Here is an 18,987-nt window from a genome sequence, read left to right on the forward strand (position 1 = left end):
CCTGGGATAATAATGGTGGGGACCAGGATAAGAGAAGGGAACAGTTTAAGTAGAGGTGGTGTTGGGTCAACTGAGGTTGCTAAAAACTGATAGGATAAATGGACAGTCTCGTGGATCTTTGGGAAGAACACAGGGGCCACGACATTCTTGCATAAGAAGCTGTCAGACAGCCATGTCTTACTTTTCTACTGCAGTGACAAAATCCCATGTCCAAGGCAACTCATGAAAGAACACATTTAATTTAGAGTTCATGGTTCTAGAGGGTTAGAGTCCATAACCACCGTGATGTGGAACATGGTAGCAGGTAAGCATGGTGCTGAAGCAGTGGCTGGGAGCTCACATCTTGATCTGTGAGCATTGGGCAGAGAGAACTAACTGGGAATGGTGTGAGCTTTTAAAGCACCAAAGCCAAACTGGGTGGTGGCAGTGTGTACCTTTGACCCCAGCTCTCAGGAGGCAGAGGCAGGTATATCTCTTGAGTTTGAGGCCAGTCTGCTAGACAGAGTGAGTTCCAGGGCAGCAAGAGAAACTGTCTCTACATACATGCGCACGCACACACACACACACACACACACACACACAAAATAAAACCTTGAAGTCCACCACCTCCATTCAGTGACACACCTCCTCCAACAAGGCCACACCTCCTAATCCTTCCTAAACAGTTCCACCAACTGCAGACCAAGTATTCAGATATATGAGCCATTGGGAGGGGCCATTCTCTTTCAAACCACCACAGTGTACATTGAGGGCTGGTTGGGAGGAGAGAGCCAGCTAACTGCAGCAACTCACAAGAGAGTAGAGTTCTTTGTCACCTGCACTCTAGCCAATCCCCACCAAAGCTGAGGTTGTCAGCGGGTCTGTACATCTCCGCTGTTAATCAAAAGTTCGATAAAACAGATGGTAAAAGAGCTTGGAGTTGGGGATGGAGGGGACCGGTCATCATGTCTCAAGGCTGGGATTAGAAACCAGTTCTAATCCCAAATCTGGATCTCTTTCTTCTTGACTCTGCTGTTGACATGACTCAGTTTGCCTTTGCATGTCTAAAAACAACACAAATCTTTGTGAGTTTGAGGGCAGCTGGGTCTACACAGTGAGTTGTAAGCCATCCGAGGATAGACAAACAAAACAAGAACAAAACAAAACGTAAAATCCTCAGAAGAAGGCCTTGGGTGGAACTGAGGGGTGCAAGAGGAGCTCTTTTCCCGGCTTCCCTGCTTCCCACAGGATGCCCCAGGACTTCTGTGGGGTGTCTGGGCCATTCTGATTCTCTCTCATAGAAATTTGAACTGAAGATCATCAGAGAAAGGCAGAAGGCAGCAGAAATGAACGAAACACTGCAAGTAGTCTTGAAATCTTTCAGCATCCGCAGCTACAGAGCTAGCCCAATCAGCAAATAGAAGCTCCTGTATAGCAAACCACCTTCCAGGTACCCCCAGTCCATTGTAGTGCCCACCATGTGCCTCCATGCCCAGAATCTTAGCTTCCTTATCCCCATGCTTCCTCCAACCTGGCCAATTACCTGGGAAGGCCCAACTGAGGCCCTTTGACATAACCATCTAAAATGGCAGGAAAGGCCCCAGGAGCACCCCAGAGGCAAAGTGAGGAAGGCTGCTTCTTCCCACACCGAGAAATCTTCCATCCCCACCTCAGAGGCTCAGAAGTGTTAGAGTAGAAGACCAATTAGCCCTCCCCCCAGCCCGCAGAGACTAAGGCAGCCTTGGAGCAATGTGGCCATGAGACATTGGGCAAAAGAAAGAAGCAGTCACGGGCCTATGTGTGGAGAGCTAGCAGACGCCCCAGACATTGCTGCGGGCCAGCGTAGGAGCAGTTTTCTGTGATTGCAAACACTGGCTTTCCTCCACAGAGCTCACGGGGCTGACTGTGAGCCTCTTCTCTATCTTTAACCTCATCCTGAGGTCTTGCCAGGCACACTCTGCAGTCTCCCTCAGGGTGCAGGAAAAGTAGAAGAGACACTGGGCTGGGAAGCCTAAGGGCATATCCTAGAGATCTCAGAAGGTCTTTTCGAGACCAGGCCTACAGAGGTATCATCAGTGTGACAAACCCCTAGAACCTTAGTAGGGCCCCAGACCTTAGCACAACTGACTCCATGATGAGAGCACCACTCAGGCTGTAAATCTCAGCACACAGACAGCACCACCTGCCAAAACCCAAAACAAAGGCCCAGTCCATCAAAGTCCATAGTTCTGGGGAAGTCTCTCAAAGTACTAACCGTGCTTTTTGGCTTCTGTAGTTTCACTTCTGGCTAACTGTTCTTGCTAACTGAAGTATGTCAACCCAGAATATGGTTTTTAGGCTTAAAGGCTTATCCTGAGAAAGGCTTAGAGTTACATTAGGATCCTGAACACCCAGCGGAATCGCTGGTCAGCTAATAAAGACCTTGTATTGCCTAAATCAGTGTTGAGGGGTCTTGTCTGGTAGAAACCCACAACTATCAGCAGCACCATTGGCTTTCTCAGGGCATGCACTGTGCACAGATGGTGTGTAGCCTGCAAAGCTCAGCTTGGAAGCCATTTCCTGCGCACTCACTGTGTGCCTGCTGGCATAGCTGAGCCATGTACAACCCGAGGAGGAGGAGGAGAAGGAGGAGGAGGGGGAGGAGAAGGAGGGGGAGGAAGAAGGGGGAGGAGGGGAAGGAGAAGAAAGAGGAGGGGAGGAGGAAGAGAGGGAGGAGGAGGGGGAAGAGAAGGAGGAGGAGGGGGAGGTGGAAGAGAGGGAGGAGGAGGGGGAGGAGGAAGGGGGAGGAAGAGGAGAGGGAGGAGGAGGGGGGAAGAGGAAGGGGAGGAGAAAGGGTGGAGGAGGAAGGGGAGGAGGAGGAGGAGAGGGAGGAGTATGGGGAGGAGGAAGGAGGGAGAGGGGGAGGAGGAGGGGGTAAGGAAGAGGAGGGGAGGGAGGGGGGAGGGGGGAGAAGGGGTAGGAATAGGAGGGGGAGGAAGAGGGGGAGGAGGAGGGGGAGGAGGAGGGAGGGAGGGAGAAGGGGAGGAGGAGGGGGAGGAGGAAGAGGGGAGAAGGAGGAGAAGGGGGAGGGGGAGAGGAGGGGAGGGAGGAGGAGAGGGAGGGGGAGGAGGAAGAGGGGGAAGGAGGAGGAGAAGGGGGAGAGGAGGGGAGGGGGGAGGAGGAAGAGGGGGAAGGAGGAGGAGGGGGAGGGAGAGGGGAGGGGGAGGGAGAGGGGAAGGGAAAGGGTAGGGGAAAGGGAGGAGGAGGGGTAGGGGTAGTGGAGGGGGATTTAGGAGGAGGGTAATGAATATCAGACACACAGCGAAGTCACTGAACTGGACCACTCCATGGACAGAAAGAAACGTTTATTGGGGATCAAACTACCAAGGCTGTCTCTTGGAGGACAGAGAGAAACAAGATAGCAGAAATGCAAATGCAGTCAGCAAGGCACTGGGGGGAGGAGGGGAAGGCAGGGGGTGGGGCAGGGCTGTGGCAGGCTTTGGACCTGACAGGCAAGACTCACTTCCAGTTCTAGGAGATTTGCCCAGAAAGCTGTACTCCTTACTCAGAGAATGGCTATTCAAATAACTAATCCCAGAGCTCCTTCTTGGTGGTCAGAGACTTACAACATAAAAACACCTTTAACCATGGGAATCAAGGCCTGCAATCAGGAGTCAAAATTTGATCTAAGTTTTGGGGAGGAGGTACATGGAAATGAATGTTCAAAAGGGGGCTGAGCCATTTCTGTTCACAAGCACATGCTGGTCATTGTGGCAGAAGGAGAGAACGGAGGGGAGCGCCACATCTCTGGTCTCTGTAGTGGTCCAGGTCGGGAGCCAGGCAAGCAGATGAAGCCACAGCCTAATGGGACGGAGGTTCTGGGTAGGGAAGGATGGTGGGTAGATGTCTAGACCTTGTAGGCTTGGTCCATATCGTGCTAGAAAATAAGCGTAGAGGTAGGGAGAAAGCCAGATCACCACACTCAGCTACCACTACAACCACCACCACTTGCCGGCACTTGAATCTGACTCCATTACTGCTTTGCTGGGGGGCGGAGCACTCAGCTAGAGGCTGAGGGATGCTATGGAATGAAAGACTAAAGTCTTTGGAGGGGACAGGGAGATGGAGAAGGTGGGTTCACTCATAGCTGAGAGAATCTGCTGTTGGGAGCAGGAAGCACATCATTTCTTCAGCACATTCTCATATCCTCTCCTGTGTTCACAGGCCAGCCCTGTGGAGGGGCGTGAAGGCTAATCGTCAGGACCAGCTTGACTGGATTTAGAATCCCCAGGACATACGCTGCTGGGTGTGACTCGAAGGTGCTTTCAGAGAGGTTTAACGGAGAGGTAAGACACACCCCGAATATGCCTGACACTACCCTGAGATCTGGGTTCCAGACAGAATAAAAAGTGGGAAAGGAGACAGAGGGCAGAGCCATCTGCAGCCGTCTTCCTGTTCCTCCTGACTTGTGGCCCCTCCCACTGTTGTAACTTCCGGTCTGTGATGGACAGTTCTTCTTCAAACTGTGAGCCAGTAAGCCCCTCCTTCCCTAAGATGCTTTTGTCTGAGCGATGGGGGAAAAAAGTAAGGAAGACAACGGGACTGTGGCCTCATTTGACAGTCAAGGGCACCCTGGCTCAGGGAGGGAAAGGGACATGAAAAGGCAGAGTCACACAGCTTCCCAGGGACCAGAATAGACGTCACACATACTGTTCTCGTCTGGCTCCTACCTGTTAGGGACAGCTAGGGGTTTTTTGTTTTGTATTTTGTTTGTTTGTTTGGTTGGTTGGTTAGTTGGTTTTTCATCTCTGTGGCTAATGAAGAGCTGAGGTCAAGAGGAAACTACCTGGACACGGGCGATGCATGCGCAAAAGTCCAGGGGGAGAGCTGGGTTCTGGCCTCAGGGACAGGCAGACAGAACCTTGGGAAACAAGTCACACACTTCTCTGGTAAGAGTGGGCAGAGGTGAGGAAACGTTAGAGTGAAATGAAACACATTCCTCTGAAGGTTCTTCCTTAGGCTCCTGAGAGCCTTCCCGAGAAAGAGGAAGGCGGGTCGTTCCAGTGCCCCGCCCCATTCCCCCACATCCCATCCCCACATCCCGTAGCTCACCCTTGCAGGATTTGCGCTCTGGCCTTTTTGCTCTGCAGAGCTCTGCAATTCATCTCGCCACCTCTCCGACTTGGCTAGGCGCTCGCTATTTTGATCTGGTGGAAAGACTGAATGAAGGGCTCAGATTGGGAAGAGAGGACACTACGGTTAACCTTTGAGGCCGGGGACTCCCTCTCAGACAGCCTGCTCTGCCTTCCCCAACTTCTTTCTGCTTGCTTGTCCCAGCAGTAGAGTCTGAAGCAACTAACACTTAGAGAAATTGGTCATTTTTTGGCCCCAAGGATTCTGGTACTTACAACAGCAACCCAGCAACCGTGTCCTCAGACTTTCCCAAATCAGTCGACCTTCTAAGAGAAGGCTCCCGCTAAACCACAGGCCTGTGTCGTCCAGCCTTATCCTTCGCCCAGGGGTGGGGTGAACCTCAGGCAGTAGAATGGATCCCTGCAGGGTTTCCTCCACTCGCGGGGCGGAGCACAGCTGGAGGAGAAAGGGCAGGGTGTCCCTGCTTCCGGCCCCAGGCATGCGCTGGACCCTAGCCGGGAAGGATGGTGTGTAGAGCAACCTGCGGTGCTGAGTCGCGGGTGGTGGGAGGAAGTTAATCCTTCAAACCCAGTAAGACGTTAAATTCCGACTCGAACCTATCCTGGGCACCAGGACACTGGCGCACAGCACAGCAGCTCCAGGAAAGAGCCTGAAGGCGGGACCCGCCCACTCGAGGGTAGAGAGACCCAGTGTGGCTCGCACACGTGTGTGTGTGTGTGTGTGTGTGTGTCCGCGAGTGCCTGCGCGTGCAAGTTGAGAGGGTCTCGGCGTCCCCCGCACTCTCTCTTTCTCTCTGGAATTCTATAATTTGCCTTCCTTTGTTCTCAAAATAGGACGCGAGCGCTGCCGGCGCTGCCCTTGGGAGGGGTGGGGGCTGCTGCGCGCTCGCTCGCTCGCGCGCGGAGTTAGCTGCAGGGTTACAAACAGTCTCTCCTGCTCCCCCGGCCTGAATTAATGTGTTACTATTTCGGGAGAGCCAGTGTTTCCAGGGGAAACCTAATGACGCAATGACGTCAATGCAGGTCAGCAGCAGACTCTCCGGGAGGGCGGGCGGGCTCCCGGCTTTCGGGCTCCGCGCAGTCTGCGGGCGGGAGGGTGCCAGCGAGGTGGTGAGGGCGGCGGGTGCGGGGGCGCAGCAGCCCTGGCCAAGCCCAGAGACCGGAGGACACCCCCCTCCCAGCGCTCTAACACAGGCAACTTCCCGCTGCCCGGGACGGAGTTTCTCCGTTGCCCACGGACATCCAGGAGGCGGTGTGGAGGGCAAGCAGGGTAACCCCCACTCCTAAACCACATCTACCCAAGGGGAACCCGAGGAGCCAGCAGGTCCGGACTCACTGAGGAGGCTCCTCGTGGGGCCTCCCACGCACAGGTACGCGCTGGTCCTCTGGGTATCTTCAGTTTGGGAGGGAGACACATTTCCATCCACTCTCCTCTACTGTCCTGGCACCATAAATGGGCGTTTGGGGAAAGAAGAAGAAGGGGTGTCTTAGGAGCCACTCATCGCTGTTTGTCGCACCTCTTCTTTGTGGGCCCAAGAGCTGTCTGCTCCACTTTAGCATCTTCCCTGGTCTAAGCTAGAATTGGAACTTCCTTTCTGGTTCTGCTTCCCTTGGGGTCACCATCTGAGGCCCAGACACAAAGCGGGAGGGACGTCCAGGCCACACGGGCCAAGGTGATGCTAGGCTGGAGAGGTACTTTGGTAGCCTGGTGGGAACCCGTGTTGTTGTTTAAAGAGGGTGGACAGACTGCTTGGGTGTGTTTGGTGTGCCCATACAGCGTGTGTGCACCTACCCACCGGGGGTCTATGTGCAGATGTGTCTGTGCCACCCGTGTACACGCGAACGCCTTGCGCACCCTTCCTTGCTGTGCATTCGTGGCATCTTCCCTGAGTGCAGGGGTCCTTTCCCTGCTCGTCCCCGACTGTTGCTCCAGATTGCACCTTGCTCTCAGGGGGATCCTGGCCAGCTTTCCCCAGGCTGACCACAGCATCAGATTGCTGCATTCTTCTCAAAGCTCAACCTGTCTTCTTGCCCCAACTAACTCGTGCGCTTCCTTTGGGGCTAAGTAGAAGGGAGTGGGGGGAGTCGAGAGGGAATCCCTTTCTACCCGCCCCCTCTAACTTGTGGCGGAAGCGCAATCTTCTCCGGGCTCCTCCTTTTAGACCCGCTGCTCTCCGATTTCAGCACCTCGGCACGGACAGCTCCAGGCCTGCACCTGCGTAGCCTCTGCTTTTATTTTTTCCTGGCCAACTGCGGGAGGGCCAGGCCTGGGGATGAGCAAAGCCCTGACCCCAGTCTGCTCCTCCCGCCCAGGGCCTCCTCAGCTTCTAACTGGCTCCAGAACCCAATTCCAGATCCTTCTCCCAGCCTCCCAACATACGCACCACACAGGAGTCTTCTGTGTCAGTCAGGTAGCTGAGAACTCCTGCTCTACCACAGTTCTCTTTTCTCACTTCAGTTCTTTTAATGAATAAAATGAGATTTCCACTCTCGAAAGGCAAGCCAGCCTACTGAAAGGAGAAGACTGGGAATGGGGAGCCCTTAAGACAGCCCCTCCCCGGTCTCACCCCCCCTCTTTTGTTTCTTTTCCTAATCCAGGCCTCCTTGGGGCTGAGGCCTGGGGTAAATTCACACAGCCCTTCACTGTTTACAGGGTTCCGGGCCCTGTGTGGAATAATATTCAAGGAGGTTCTTGTAAGAGTATGCCCTGGGCTTCCCAGGAAATCTCCAGGGATAATTTGTTAATTATTAATTAATTAATTTACTTATTTTTGTAGGAATAGAGTTCTATGCAATTCACACTTACTAGGGTTTGACCACTGGGCAAACTGGAGACGGCAGCACGCACTAGCACAAATGGAATCCACGATTGCCTCTCTTCCTGCATTCCGTGACCAGTGAGGCACTGGGCTATGGTCCCAAACACACTTCAGTCCTCCCTCCTCAGGAGCCTCCTCATCATCCCCGCCCCTCCAGGAAGAGCTGAGAGGGCCTGTGAGATCTCCCAGGTGGCTCAGGGACTAGCAGGAAAAAAAGGCAGGGAGAAGTCACCTTTTCCCGTTCTGATCCACGCAGTTTCGGAGACAGGCAGAGGCAGGCCTCTACTCTGAAGCCTGAGCTTTGGTTAGTTCTTGTCATTAAATATTCTCTCTGGGCAGGAAAGATTAGGCCAACGTTGTCAGGTCTGACCCAGGGCAGATCCAGGTGTTGTCTTTATACTGCCAAGGCCAGCAGTATGGAATGAGGTCCAGGCTTGGGGACATGGCCACCCCTCTGCTCTGGGCCTGGAGTGTCCGGGCATGCTCACTGTCGGCAGGAAATGGCCTTTCCTCTGAAATGGCTGTTGTTCTGTTTGCAGCTGAGCTGACAGGGAGAGGCAGAGAAAAGGGCCCCTGGCTGGGGACAAGGAAAGGGGCGATGGCCATCCCAGCCCAGTGGCTCTTTCTTTTCACAGCTCAACTTCTATGAAATCCTCAGTGTTTCACTGGGGTCCAGGAGGTCCTCCAAAATGAGTTCATTTCATGACAGAAAAGAGCCATGCGTAATCAGGTTAAAGAGTTAGCAGCGTGGACGTGCATGCAGACAGTACAAAAGTGTGCCTTCCAGTAAAGGTCAATGGACTCCCCAGAGTCTTTCAGCCAAAGCGAACTCTCCTGAGAGTCCTAAACTACTGTCTTCTACCTAGCTCCACATCTGGCCATTTGTCAAGTTTCCTTAGCTCCCTGGCTCCCCTGTTTGTTCAGTTGGGTAACATCTGGGTAACATCTGGGAAACATCTGGGGAACATCTGGCTATGGCCTCAGGGAAGAGTGACCACCCATGGTCAGTCAGGTACAAGGAGGTACGGCCTGTGATCCAAGCCTGGCTTCTCTGGTTATTCAGAGCGGGGAACCCGGGGAGGAACCAGGGAAGGTGGCTGGCCTTGCTGTCCTGGAAGCCAGCACATGGCAGTTACACTGGGAGGCAGAGAAGCCTGTGGCTCTTCTTGCCTGACTGCAGGCCTCGTAAACCAGGCCACCTTCTGGTCTTCATGGCCAGGCACTCAATAGGAAGCTGAATTGAGCTTCCTCAATTCTAGTCTGAGCACAGGCCTCAAATGCTCCCTGCACTGACTGAGTAAGGTAGTCCTCGTGCGTGATGAAACTTAGGTTCTCCACCGGCATGAGGGTGATTGGTGATGACACCCACAGCTTGGGAGCTGGCTTGTTCTGAGGGTTGCCTGACCAACACTGGATTAGTCCTCAAGATCTACAAAAGACTCTATGCAGGTCGGGTGGCAGCTCTCCTGCTGCCTGGTGAAGATCTGCTTTTACTGGGGTCTCAACCTCTCCCTGTAGAGCGAGGCGGAGCTCTCTTAACTCGACCTCTTGGGCTCCATCAGTCAGAAACCAGAGCCTCACCTCTTCCTGTGTCTGAGCGATTCCGTGGAGGCATAGATAAGAAATAGCTAGCTCTAGGTTGACCAGATCACCCAACCCCAACCCCTGGCCCTATCTGGCATCCCCCAGCTCCCTAACCAATAGATGGAATAAGGGCTTCCACAGCAAAATGGCAACGATCCTAACATTTGTTCTTGGGGCCAAGAAACTTAGAGTTTTCTCCTCAAGGCTTACATATAAACCGTACTGTCTTCCAACTAGAGCACTGAGTCTGAGGACACTGAGCCAAGGCCCAGCAACCAGGGACAACGCCCTCCTCATCGACTTCCTTGTGTGGGAGTCACAGATGTCTTGAAGCACAAGTCTCATGAGTGGCCTGCATGTTTCAGGGGATTTGCAGTTCAGAGGCATCCCTTAGCCACTCTAAGGGTGAAGCTGACTGGGAGAGCCTCACTTCAGTGTAGAGAAGCAGTGTGTACACCCAATGCTTCTGCTTCCCCCAGAGCAGGTGGTTCTCAACCTGTGGGTCGCCGCCCCTTTAGAGGATCAAATGACCCTTTCACAGAGGTCACCTAAGACCATCGGAAAACATAGACATTCACCTTACAATTCATAACAATAGCAAAATTACAGTTACAAAGTAGCATCAAAAATAATTTTATGGCTGGGGGTTACCCTGACCCAAGGAACTGTATTAAAGGGTCACAGCATTAGGAAGGTTGAGAACCACCAGCCCAGAGGCTACAAGTTCAAGGCCAACACTGGCACTGGAAGAGTAGTTGCGAGATTCACTCAGTGCCATCTCTCTTGCCTAGGTACCTCGGGGTAGTCATTCATTGCCGGCACATCATCAACAGGTGAAGCAATAAATAACCTTCCCAGGGCCAGTGAGTGGCATGATACAGTGAAGACAAATATGTCACAGACGTATGTTACACTAGTCTCACCATCAGGTATGTTTGGCAGTAGAGTCTTGGTCACATATTCACGGCCTGGGGTTGAAAGGCAGTTCATTCCATGCAGGACACGTAAGGAATGCACTCAGAGCTACACCAGGCTGAGTAAAGTGCAAGGGTCTGTGAGAGGCAGGCTGTATGGTGACTGAGTGTCTCCAGGAGGATTCAGTGGGCCTGCTCAGACCACTCTGTGGGATGATGGGGAAGTAGGATGTTCCAGCTGAGAACCAGGCAGCGAGCCACTGGCCTGGCTCTGAGGAGAACTGGCCAGGAAGGGAATGTTTCTCATACAGTGGAGGCATGTCTGGAGAAAGCACAGAAACCCACAGTTGTTTGGACTCGCTGGAACATAGGTGCTGTCTTAGGGTTTTACTGCTGTGAACAGACACTGTGACCAAGGCAAGTCTTATAAAGGATAACAGTTATTTGGGTATAAAGGATAACAGTTATTTGGGGCTGGCTTACAGGTTCAGAGGTTCAGTCCATTATCATCAAGGTGGGAGCATGGCAGCGTGCAGGCAGGCATGGTGCAGGAGGAGCTGAGAGTTCTACAACTTCATTGGAAGGGAACAGAATACTGGCTCCCAGGCAGCTAGGCTGAGGGTCTTAAAGCCCACACCCACAGTGACACACCTACTCCAACAGGGCCCCGCCTTCTAATTGTGCCATTCCCTGGGCTGAGCACATGCACACCATCACAGATGTCAAGGCAGCACTTGAAGTTCTCAGCTTTCACATACGATGCTCTAAGGCTGCGTGTTCTGTCTCATTCATCCCCATGATACCCCTCAAGAGGAGGAGGGTTACATGTCTTACAAGGAAACTGAGGCTAAGCATAAGACACGATCACCCAGATTGAGCTGTAGGGACCTCGGTCTCCCGACCATAGTGTGTACTCTCTGCGAGGTCTGCGTTGACTTCTCGAAGCAGGCGCAGTGAGAAACACCATCTCCAGATGTCCCAGGATCCTCTGCAGCTTTCCTCTGTAGTTGGGAGGCCATGGTAGAGAATCTGAAGGACTTTTGATGACTAATTCCAGATCCTGTAGCTGGTGGGTTGAGTTGCATGGTATGGCACCAACATTTCAGTTGTGAAGGTCACAGTGAATTCAAGGGCACAGTATGGAGCTAAGTTAGTGAGAAGACCTGGGTCCTAGCCACCCCAGTCTCTCTCCTGCTGTGTGGCTTCAGGCCCACATATTCTCTGGGCTCAGGGTTCTCAGCAGTAACTGAGGAAACGATGAATGAGCACAGAGGCTCTTCTAGATCGAGAGTGTGGTGAATCTTTAAGAACTCTAATCTGTGGAATAAAAAGCCCCGTCTATAGAGAAAGTGGGTTCCAGGAAGAGGGTGGTCCTCTCGGGTCAAGAAGAGTCACGTTGACTCAGTCTTTTGTTGTGAATTAATGGTGATGCAGTGGGTGTGTGAGTCAAGACCTGGCCCAGCCCAGCCTCATCTGCCTCAGGGAAGTGACTGGACGTGGCTGGCCAAGGTTAGTTTCCAGAAACTCCTCTGGGGACAGAAAAGTATGTGTTCTTTTTCCGTCTTGGTTTCAGAGTCCTGAAGGGCTGACCTCTAACGCTGCTCAGTTGGCAGACTCCCTCTAGGCCTTCTCTGTGCGCCTGGGCATCTGCTGTGCCTTTTAGCTCGGTCCTTTCCCTCCTGTGGGATTTAACAAATAAATACCACTTAAGCTTTAATTTCAGACAAACTCAACTTTTAAAAAAAGTGTCTCAGAATGTCCCCGTGAACAGGCCCCATAATCTGTCCTCCCTGGAAGCCCCCTCCTCTGTCCTTGGCCCCTTTTCCTTGAGATCCGGGGTTCCTACTACCTACAGGGGCATGAGTGTGCTAACAGAACACAAAATAACGACAGCTGCAGGCATGGAGGTTCACATACCCGGGAGCAGCAGCCCAGGTCTAAGGTGGGAGCCTTGGTGTTTGTTTTGTGATCTACCTTCTCATCAGCGTGGATGAAGAGCTGTGGGGTCGTCGCCAGGGTCAGGTGGCCGACTGTATCGCCAGCAGTGGCCGAGCCCTGGCTCTGTGTCAGGCCAAGCAGTCCACTGCGTAGCCTCCAGCCTCCAGGCCAGCCTCCTTTAAAGGCCTTGTGCTTATTCCGCCTTTTAGTCTGAGGCGAATCTGTGTCCTCCTGGCTCCTCCTTTGGCTGGCTGCTAATAAACCATCTGTCTTCTAGCTGTGAGTTTATGAGGAAGAGAAGGCTTTCCCCCAGGCAGTCACCCTGACTGGTGGAACTCAAGGGGTCACAACTTATTAGTGAGGTGAGGACAGGCCCCGTGTGGACACTTCCGCACGCCAGTGGGGTCTTGATGACTTCCAGAAAAATCAGATCAAATTAAGTTAGGGTGGGATGGATGTGTAGTTTGACGTTCACATTGAAGTGAGTGGAAACGAACTCTTCTATGGTCACATAGCACTTGCCAGGGAAATGAGGGCTCAGGTCTGACTTTTACCCCCGGACTTCCTTCTGCACTTGTGACCCCCGCCCCCATACCTATGGCCATTGCTCGGAAGCACAGCCTGAAGACAATGGCTTCTACCTTAGGGAGGGGATATTGGAGAACTCACCCAGGGAACTGAAGATGCTCAGGGATCTGATTTAATTAATATGGGTGTGGTCCAGGCATCAACAGTTTGTAAGAGCTCTCCAGGTAAGCCTAATAAACACCCAGGACGCAGGATCCTCAATGACTGAAAGAAAGCCCAGGCCAAAGTCTGCCAGACCACATTGGACCTTGGCTTTTGACTCCCTCCTCTAGATGTTCTAATTAATTAATTAATTAACTAGTTTTTGTTTCTTGAGACAAGATCTCAAGTATCTCAGGCTGGCTTCGAATTTGCTGTGTAGCTGAAAAAAAAAATGACCTTGAACACCTGATTGACCTGTCTGCACCTTGTAAGTGCTAGACTCGTGAACTACCAGAATGTGTTACTAGAATCAATTGTATACAGAGCTGAGGATTGAACATGGGGCTTTATTAAGCACTTTGCCAAGTGAGTTTATTTCTCCAGCTTGATATAATCAGTAAAAATGTTATTACTTTAGAAAACTCTCCCAGTGACCCTTTTCAGCAAAGTTTGAAAGCACTGGCCTGGGATGGGACCTTGTTCCCTCTGAGTGTGATTGGAAAGCCAGGAGCCTGTTGGAAACAGACTTCCAGGCCTCACCTTGGCTGACTGAATTAGCATTACAGTTTAGCAAGACTTCCAAGCAATTTGCATAGACTTTAAAAAAAATGTCTTAATGAGCTCTTTGCTTAGTGTGGTTGATATTGGTCTCTAATTCCAACGTTCCATAGGCAGAAGCAGGAGCATTTCCAGGAGTTTAAAGCTGGTCTCAGTAGTGAGTTTCAGGCCGGCCAGAGTTACATAGTGAGACCCTGCTGATAAGCAGATAGAGAGATAGATAGATAGAGAGAGAGATAGATAGATAGATAGATAGATACATAGATAGTTACATAGTTACATAGATATATACATAGATAGATAGATAGATAGATAGATACATACATACATACATACATACATAGTTACATAGATAGATAAATAGATAGATAGATGATAGATACATAGATACATAGTTACATAGATAAATAGATATATAGATAGATGATAGAAACATAGATAGATACATAGATTTAAAAGCTTATGATATAATTAAAAAGCACATGGGCTTTTTTCTTCTTTTTTCTTTTTTTGTTTAAACAATTCATCTCTCTGTTGACTCATCGATTTGGTCATTCTGATGATAACCTGTGAGCACTTGCTACATGCTGGGACCATGCTAGGCATCAATTATCCAAAGAGGAACAGGGGTGACGTGGCATAGCTGTCAGTGATAACCCAAAGGTGAAGATAGTGCTTGTAGAATGCCCTATGAGAACACAAGGAATGTGCCCTCTGCCCTGGGAGCAAAGGGACCCTGCAGGGTCTGATGCACTCGGATTACAGAGGGAGCTGGGGTGACTGCAGGCGAGACTGACAGACAGACAGACCGGTGAGGGGCATGCTAGACCCTTCAGAGGAATCGTGGCTTTAGCTGAAGACTATGAAAAGGCCATGGAAGTTTCTGGTGAGAGAAAGGGGAAATGCCATGAATCTTTTGTTCTCTAAAGGAGAAAAATCCAGAAAAGTCCTTGGAGGCCCAGCGAGGAAGTAGACAGTAAAGGGAGAGGGCAGAAGGGGGAGCTTGCTGGGCGTTTCTATTGGAGAACCCCAAGATCTAGGAGCAGGTCGCATCTCTGGTATAAACGACAGACACTGAGTAAGACTGGCAGTCGTTAGACACAGGGTGGAGGTGGCAGCATCCCGGGAGATAAAGGCAGGTCACCTGAATGTGCTGTCAAGCTGAGCAGCCAGTTGTGTGGAGCCGCAACCGAGGCCCGTGGATCTGAGAGCCCACGCTGTCAGCGGCTGCTGAAATCATGGGGGTGGAGAGCCAGAAGTTAGGGAAGGAAGGAGGACCCTTAGCACACTTAAGTTCACTGTGTACAGGAAGAAAGGGAAACAAGACAGAAAAAGAAGTCAGAGTAGGGAGAAGGAGCCGGCAAAGACAGCGTAAGATAACAGGGCAGACAGTGAAAACAAAACCAGAGACTCCATAAAGACTCCATAAGGGTACAGAGAGCATAATTCAAACGCTGGAGAGAGAGAGAGAGAGAGAGAGAGAGACAGAGAGAGAGAGAGAGAGACAGAGAGAGAAAGAGACAGAGAGACAGAGAGAGACAGAGACAGAGAGACAGAGAGAGACAGAGACAGAGAGAGACAGAGAGAGACAGAGAGAGACAGAGACACAGAGACACACACAGAGAGACAAAGACACACAGAGAGATACAGAGACAGAGAGAGACAGAGAGAGGGGAGGGAGGGAGGGAGAGATGGAGGGAGGGAGGGAGAGAGGGAGGGAGACACACAGAGATACACAGAGACACAGAGGGAGACAAAGACACAGAGATAGAGATACAGAGACACAGACAGAGACAGACACACAGAGAACAGAGAAACAGAGACAGAGACACAGAGAACAGATGACCCAGTAGAAGGTACGGAGGAAGAAGATGCGGAAGAAGATGCGAGTGGGGGTGTTGATTTAACACTAATGGGAAAAGGAAACAAGGAAACAGTTGTTTCAAAGAGAGGTAAGATGCCGAGAGCCGTGTTTCTTTCCTCTTTGGGTTAGAGGGAATGAGGCAGTTTCTGAGTACATGAGTCAAAATGGTGAAGGATGAGGAGTGAGAGAAGGGAACTGCTAGCTGTTCTGAGAACAACAGACTGCATCTTGGAGAGGAGTGTTAAAATGCTCCTCATCGTTGTCTTCTCTATCCCTCGGGGAGAGGCTCGCTCACCCTCTGCCAGTCAAGAGAAGAGTGGACTAAGGCTGCTGGGAGGACGCATGTGAGAGTCCGTAGGTCCCTTCTGGGGCTTCCAACAGCCTGCAGTTATGTTAGGTGGTTTTCAACCACAGAGGTTCCGGAAGTGAGGACTGTGAAGGTGACTGGTTTCCTTCAGGTTTGGGGAATTGCCACGGAAAGAGCAAGAAAAGACGGCATTAAGGAGCTGAGGAGAGCACCATTTGTACACGAAGGCCATTGTTTTGGTCTGATGAAGGTCAAGGGCAGGGGCAGTCACAGCCTACCGCGAGTCTTCCTCACAGCCTACCACGAGCCTTCCTCACAAAGGCGAGGAGTAACAGGGCTACTGGTTCCTTAGCTGTGTGTGTGGAGCTGTTTGGAGTAAGGGAAGCCCTTCAGGCTCCGTTCCAGACTTACAAGTGGCTCTAGGGAGAGGAGACCTCTCTCTTACCTCTGGTGTTTGCTCTCCAGCCCTTGGAAGAATCTCAGGATCTCAGGGTTGGAGGGAACCCTAGTAGTCTCTGAGTGCAGTGAGTCTCAAGCAGTGGTGACCCCTGTAGGCATTTGAAGTAACTGGTGACTTGGATTGATTATCATATTGATTAGAGACATGCAATTAACATTTAGGAGGAGAAGGCCAGCAGCAGGCCTGGCTGTGCGCAGTACACAAAACAGGTTTGCGCAGACAGCCTTGATGGGTCCCTTGCCTGCCAGAGAGCTTTCACACATTTTTCCCAAGCAGCAAAACACAATTCACAAAAATCTGTGAGTGGAGTTAGCACATTTACACCCCTGAGCCCACTGGAACCATTTCTGTATATAAGTTATGAAGAGATTATGCATTTTACAGGTTGAAATGTATGCTATGTCATTATGAATTATAAACTAAACTAAGTAATTTCAATTTTATGTATCAATTAGGGAGATATATTGACTTTTTTTTCAAATTCTCATTTCTTGAAAGTAGGATTTTCTGTTATTTAATTTCAGGATAGCAAGAAACCAGCCCAGTCTTTCAACCAGTGCTCTGAATCCCCTCTAGAGTAATTCTCCTTGCTGTCTGCTGCTTAAACAACTCTGGGGTGGCAATCATCACCTGCCCAGGTCATCGGCTCCATCGCCAGGGAGCTGGTGTTTACAAATGATTGCCAGGAAGAACAGACCTGGCACTCAGTACCTCCCGTCCCCTTTGACAGTTCTGAATGTGTCAAGGCTACATGGGAAGTGACAATTCTCTTCCATGAGATTTTCCTGATACTCGTGGATGACACTGGCACCACACACTTCCACCTGTCCACCACATCATCTGTGTCCAGACAGACTCTTTCTCTATGTGACATGATTTGGGGGTCCCATGCTATGCAGACCAATCTAGATAATTTAGTTCATCAAAAGATTGTTTATAGCCTCTTGACCATCTTTTGCTACCCCCCCACCCCCCCACCCCGTACCAAGCTCTGGGAGCGCAGAGGGGATGTAGAAGCATCTTTTATCTTCAGGCACTTGTCTGGGAATGAAGTCCAATAAGATGAGAGGTTAGTACACACCCCCATCTCTTTACCCTCCTCGGGCTGTTTTAGAATTATAGGCAGGGGTTTATTTTATTTTATTAAAATTTATTAGAAAAAGATATCAGATCCCATTACAGATGGCTGTGAGCCACCATGTGGTTGCTGGGAATTGAACTCAGAACCTCTAGAAGAGCATCCAGTGCTCTTAACCACTGAGCCATCTCCCCCTAAAATAAAACAAAACAAAACAAAACAAAACAAAAACAACAACCCAACAACAACAAAAATCCAACAATTTATTTTTGTATTATTACTTTTAAAATTATGTCTATATGTGTGCAGCAGTAGAGCCCAGAAGAGGGAGCCAGATCCCCTGGAGCTGGAGTTATAACTGCCTGATGTGGTGCTGGGAACCCAACCTGGGTCCTCTGGAAGAGCAGCCAATGTTCTTAACCGTTGAGACATTTCTCTACCCGGAACAGGTTTTATTTAAAGAAAAAAAAAATCCCTACCAAGGAATAATGAAGAAAGTCCACACACAAAGGGAATCTTCCATTAAATTCTACAAGCCCCGAAGCAGGCCACACAGTAGAGTGAGGGAGCTTTAGCTTAGAGTGCCCAGAGAAAGAGTGGAGGAAGGAAAGAGAAAGGGGCCCTTCTTCCCGGAGCGCCCCCTGGAGGGCGGTCTGCAAAAGGCCGCAGTGTCAGAAGCAGGAATGGGATCTGCCACCAAAACAGAGGGATTCCTGGGAACTGCGCTGCGCCACACTCCAGGGCCTTATTTAAGCACTGTTTTCATCCAGAGCTCTGTCCTTCAGCTGGGGTGGCTCAAAGTTTCTTCTAAGGACAACTGTGGGTCCCAAAGTATGGCAAATGATTCTCAACCAAATTTAGCTATTGGAAAACCTCATCGACATGCGTTCAGCTCTGAAATAACCGATATCTAATTTTAAAATATTTACATGTATGTGTGCATGCCTGAGTGTGTGTGTGTGTGTGTGGTGTGTACCACATATGTGCAGGTGTCCTTAGAGATCAGAAGAAGGCACTGGGTCCCCTGGAACTGGAGCTACAGGCAGCTGTGAGCCGCCATACGGATGCTGGGAACCTAACTCTGGTCTTCTGCATGAGCACAAGGCCCTCTTAACTGCTGAGCCATCTCTCCCTTACAATGTCTTATTTTTAAGTATATGGATAGATGCTGCTCCATATGTTCTAACCCCAAGGGTAGTCTTCAACAAGACTGAAGCTGAGGAAGAGAAAGAGAAAAGGGCCCCAAGGAAATAGAAATAATGTCAAGAACAGGAAGACCTAAAAACAAAGGAAACGAAGCTTACATTCACATCCGCAGGGACCGGGGACGGCAGAACGCCAAGGGAAAAGATGCTGCTGGAAATGAAAATGGTTTTTAAATGGCTGCCAAAAGAAAATACTCAGGAAAATTGAAGAAGAGGGAAGTCATTCTCTCAGAAAACAGAGTTGTAAAAATCCAATAGAATTGCAGACCGCAGCTAAGGAGAACCCCCCCAGAAAGCAGGCTAACAAGACATATGGAAAAGATAACAGGGACGAAGGGAGCATCGATTGGGAAGGTTCGTACCAGACTAATGGGTGTCCCAGAAAGAGACAACAGGGAAAATTGAGAGAAAATGATCAAA

This window comes from Apodemus sylvaticus, chromosome 2 (genome assembly GCF_947179515.1).
Source record: "Apodemus sylvaticus chromosome 2, mApoSyl1.1, whole genome shotgun sequence".
In the NCBI taxonomy this organism is placed as follows: Eukaryota; Metazoa; Chordata; class Mammalia; order Rodentia; family Muridae; genus Apodemus; species Apodemus sylvaticus.